This window comes from Hyperoodon ampullatus (genome assembly GCF_949752795.1).
Source record: "Hyperoodon ampullatus genome assembly, chromosome: 2".
NCBI lineage: Eukaryota > Metazoa > Chordata > Mammalia > Artiodactyla > Ziphiidae > Hyperoodon > Hyperoodon ampullatus.
The window spans coordinates 13330842-13336426 of NC_136915.1; positions in this window are offsets into that span (position 1 = coordinate 13330842).

The window sequence follows — 5585 nt, forward strand, 5'->3', positions numbered from 1 at the left end:
TCCGGCTACCTCCTGCCGCCTGCGCGTAACTTCTGCCCCGAGTGCTTAATGGAAGTTGAGTGAGAACCGGCTCCTGTTCATTCATGTCCCGCGCTGACGTCAACGAAGCCACGCCCTCAGGAATGTCTTTAAAGGGGCCGGGCTGGCACCCGGCGAGAAGGGAGGGGGAAGTCCCGAGGGGGTTGGAGGGGCTCTTTGGGCCCGCTGGACTCGCTGGCGCCCCCCAGGTCCTTCCAAGTTTGAGCGCCTCCAAGCACCAGTGCAACCAGGGCTAGTCCTCGAGGATCTCTGAGCCGGGAATCCTCGGCCCAGACTTGGGGATGGTTTTGTGCTGAGCCATCCCCCACTCTCACCCTTTGGCCTCTGGGACCAGCTCAACGTTGGCCCGATGGCCTGAACTGAAATGGCCTGGAGGGTCAAGAAGCAGTTGCCTGCTTAGCAGCCTGCCTGGAAAGAGAGCTCCAAAGTAGACCCAGATGCCCCTCTGCCTGGGATTTCTAAACTGCACCAAACCGTCGGAGGTCAGGGAGAGCTTCTCTGCTCAGGGGCCTCTAAGAATACAGTAATCTGAGAGCAGCCTCGTCTAAAAATGAGTCAGACATGCATGATCTCCTTTAATTCTCATCTGGGAGGTAGATGTCATTATCCCCATTTTACAGACGAGTAAACCGAGGCTCCAACAGCTTAAACAATATGCCCAAAGGTTGCACAGCTCAAAGGTAGTAGAGCCAGGATTTGAATCTGGGTAATCTCTGCTTTAAGCACTGCCCATATTGGGAAAGGGTGGGCAAGAGGCTGCTGGGTAGAGCACCCCTATGCCCCAACCCTGGCATGGTAGAATCAGTTGGTCTGTTTTGACACTTTGGAGGACAGGACACCTGCTTCCCACCTGCCCCTTCAAGGGGCCTCTCCCCAACGGTTCCTCAGACAAGAGCTCATCTCCCCTCCTGACAGAAGTGGCTGGTGCTAGTGAAACAAATGGGAAATGTCCTCTCTCCTGCCTGCCTGGCCACCCACAGTTGCCTGTTGCCCAATCGCCATTTGGCCAGTCCAGTCCAGGAGGAGCAGCTGTAGCAAGCCTGGCTTCCTGGGAGGCTACAACCCCCTCTGCCCACCTCCTTCTCTTTCACCCTGTCCTCTTCTTGACTCTCCTGGACCTGCTCACCAGACAGCCACGCTGACTTCCTCTGGTACCCAGGTCCTCCCTGCCAGATGTGGACATCTTGGCCCCTCGGCCTTGGCGCCAGCCCTTGGGAAGCGGGTCCAGACATCTCCCTTGGAAGGGGGTGGGAGGGTTAATTACAGGTGTTGGGGTAGTATAATTAAAGCCTTTGACCAAGATGATGGGAGGAGAGCCTTGGTCTTCTGAGAGTGTGTGAGTGTGCAAGTGTCCATGAGATTGAGTGTGTGGACATGTGTGTGTGTGTGTGTGTGTGTGTGTGTGTGCGTGAGCATGTGTGGACATGAGAGGATTTGTGTGTGACCAAGTGCCATACTTGGCAGTGGTCAAGACTGTAGGCTGTGGAGTCAGCCTATGAGTTTTTGGACATTTCACTTCTTGGAGGCTCGATTTGCTCATCTGGAAGATGTATAAACCTACTTCAGAGGGTTACTGTGAAGATCAAATACGATCATGCATGTTAACTGCAGAAGCCAGGATGACGGAACGCGCTTGTTAAATCTCAGCTGTTATTATGGTCACACGTGGTGCAGCCAGAGGAAGCAGCATCTGTAGCGGGTGGGGCGGGCGGTGTGCACAGGGTGCTGCGCATGGCCTGTGAGGGGTGTGTGTGTGTGTGTGTGTTTGTGTGTGTGTGTGTGTGTGTGTGTAGTACATGGTATGGATAAGTGTCTTGCATTTTGTGTTGGACCCTCTGGGCTATGGACATTGTGTGGGGAGCGTAAGATTTCCTGTATGTTGTATGTAAGACTCTGTACATGTGTGTTACCTACCATTGCAGGCTCTGAATGTTGGACGCGTCACTAGAAGATGTGGTCCAAGAGGGCAGGGATGTTTGTGGAAAACAGACAGCATCTGATACATCGTGGGTATTCAGCAAACCTTTGCTGAATGTATGAACTGATGAGTGAATGAAGGTGTTGGTAAGTTCGACGTCGTGTGAAAGTCGTTGTGTGGCGAGTGTGGGTTTGCATGTGTGGGTTTCCATGTGTGGCCCCGCAAGGTTGAACCCACATGCTGGGGTGCAGGCAGGCCCTTTTGGCTGTGAGCTGAGTGCCTGCAGGATGTGCCCAGCTACGGGCTGAGAGCCCAGAGCTAAGTGTGGCTCATCTATGACAGAGGACATGAGCAGAGGCGTGTGGGAAGGGTGGTGTGTGAGAGGGCAGCAGGGTGTGGAGTGGGGGCAGCTCCTTGGTCTTTAGTCATTCACCTGGTGACAACGCCCTTCCCTCTCTTCCTGTCTCACCCTGAGTCCCTCCCGCTCTGGGTAACTGGATGCTGAGAAGGAAAGTTCTTCGGTGAGTCGGTGAGTCTTATAAAGCAGCAAGGAAAAGTGGTATTTATAGTGACATAATAAACCCTAATGGAGATGGAATTACCCCATAAAGGCCCCAAAGAGCCCTCGGGGCCTGAGAGCCACTGCAGCAAGTAAGCCTTCGGGTACAGGCAGGTGGAGCCTGAGAGAGAGAGAGAGAGAGAGAGAGAGAGAGAGTGTGTGTGTGTGTGTGTGTGTGTGTGTGTGTGTGTGTGGTTGCACGGGCCTCACCTCCTAATCCCCACCTCCAGCCCACCAGCCTGCTCAGGTGCCCACCCTTTGCTAGGACTTGGCTAGTGGCTGGTGGCAACCAGGTGACAAAGATAAACATTGAAACAATAGTTTCACCCAGGAGGTGAACACTGTTACTGTGCCCTTTTGCAGAGGATCAGACTTGCTTGTAAAAGCTGGAAAACAACTAGCGTTCTAGCCCAGGCAGCCTGAATGCGCCACACCCCCCTCCCAGGTACCTCTTTCCACTGCCTCTCAAAACACTGAATTCCACAGAACCCAAAGAGCCGTCCCAGCCCAGATGCCTGGAATTATGCCCTGCTGGAGTCTTCAAGACCAGCCCAATGAGTACCTCTGCAATGAAGTCCCCAGGGATCAGGCCCTCCCTTGAGCCTCTGGAGCCCCTGTACCACATGCCCTCCAGGACCCCGGCCTCAGCCAGCTCAACTCTTTCTTGTCTTCGGAGCCTCTGAACTGTCTCTCAGCTAGACTGTAAGCTCCCTGAGGCAAGGAACAAATCCAACGCCCCTTTGCAATCCTGGCATCAGCTAGAACAGTGCCCGGTACAAGGAGTCACTCAAGAGATGCGCACATTTGATGGTGACCCGCTAAATCAGTTCTCTCCATTCTTTCAATTCATTTTCTCAAAGGCCTACGACGTGCCAAGCCACTTTTACCTATGCAAACTCATCTAATCCTCCCAGAAGCCCCGGAAGGATTAATATTGTCCCCATTTTTGCAGGTGAAGAAAGTGAGACTCAGTGAGAACTTGCTTGCCTAGAGTCATACAGCCAGGACATGGCAGAGGTAAAACTAAAAAGTTAAGTGGGTTTCAGTCCAGAGCCCGGTCTAGCTGTGTTCCTTTGAACACACCATGTGTTTTCATGCCTGCATCCCGTTGTCCAAGCTATACCCTCTCCCTGGATGCCCTTTCCACCTCGGCAACTCCTATTCCTTCTTCAAGGCTTACCTTGGAGCAGCACAGAAGAGACACTGGAGCCCCCAAATGGAGGTGGGCACCTGGCCTACAGCGTGTGCCGAGACAGATCTGGTGGGTGAATGAATGAATGAATGAATGAGGATGGGTCCAGTAGACCTGGACTCTGCCATTGAACCAACTGTGTGGCCTTGGGCAAGCCTTATAATCTCAACTGCCATGTCTCTAAAATGGGCATGATAATAATGGTTTCCACCCTCCAGTACTGCTGCTGGAATTAAACGAGATTATATGTTAAACCCTTAGCACAGTGTCTGGCACAGGGTGAGTGAGCGTTACATTTTAGCTACTGTTACCTTTATAATCAAAAGTCACTTCGAAAAGCCAGCTGGGCACTGCCAGGCAAATAAATCATCTCAACCTGGAACAGACCTCAGTTCTCACACTGTATTATAATTACTTCCTCACCTTCCCTCCCCTTTAAGCAGGGGGCTCCTTGAGGGATAGAAGCCCAGTTTTATTCCATCCTGCCATGCCCCATGGAGACTGGCATACAGTAGGTGCTCAGTAAATGTACCTAGTACCACGCAGGTACTAGGACTCCATCTTTTTCAAAGGAACACACTCCCCAGTTGCAACCACAAAGTGGGACTTGAAGTTCAGCTTTTCAGGCGAGGTTTTTGGGGTGAACTTACCTGAGCAGAAGTGTTACTGAGCACCCCTTCCCCAGTGCGATGGTCAGGGAAGGGGAACTTAAATGTGGGCTCCCTCATTTGGACGGGGGCAGTGTGGGAGGAAGCCCTCCCATAATTGTGGGGCTTCCCCCATGCCCAGAGTTGGGTCAGAGGCTGTGCCGCTTCCTTTGGGACTTGCTCAAGCTTCCTGGGATCCTTTGAAGTGGGTTCCCTGAAAATCCTGCCTGTGGGGCCTGGATAAGGGACGGAGCCTCTGGGTGGGGTGGGGTCTCAGTTGGGAGGAGGGGCGGGAGTGAGGTGTGTCCCTGATCAGTGTCGCCTGGGTGCCCATCTTCTGCCTGCTTCGCACCTGGATTCAGAGCCCCCTTCCTCCTGCACTTGGCTTCCGGATGACACCCCCCATTCCTCTTGGCCTTCTCTTCCCCATCTGGCCACATTCTCTTCCCCTTCCAAACTCAGCTTAGACCCCCCAACCCCACCCCGCCCCAGAAGGCTTCTCTGATCCCCGGACCACTACTGGCCTTTCTCCCTTCTCTGAGTGCCAGTCCTTAACCAGGTGTTTAAAAAAATCAAAGTAGGGACTTGGGTTAAGACTCCACGCTCCCAATGCAGGGGGCCCGGGGGCCCGGGTTCAATCCCTGGTCAGGGAACTAGATCCTACGTGCCGCAACGAAGATCCCGCGTGCTGCAATGAAGATCCCGCGTGCTGCCACTAAGACCCGGTGCAGCCAAATAAATAAATATTAAGAAAAATAAACTACTAAAAAATCTAAGTAAAAGCAGAGCCCATTTGTTGAGCCCCGATTATGTGCCAGGCCCTGATCTAAGAGCTTTGCAGCACCACCTCATATATACACGCAAGCACCCTGAGAAGCAGGGATTCTACCCCCATTCTACAGAGAACACTGAGTTTCAGAGAAGTCAGGGTCACTTGCTTAAGGTCAGGAGCCTGAGGGGACAAAAGTATCTCCAAAGCCCTTGCTGGGATCACGCCCCCTCCCCTGACCGAGTCATAGCATGGCCACTGAAATGGAGTCTTAGGAGATCAAGTCCAATCTCTGTATTTTACAAAGGAGGAAACTGAGGCCACAGAGGGGAAAGAACTTGCTGGAGGTCACAGAGACTGCGTGAAGACTACAGCCCTGGCCTTCTGAGTCCTAGCTCGGTGTAAACACCTTCTCACTAATCACTTCTCTCTCTTTTTTTTGGGGGGGGGGGGCGGGCAAG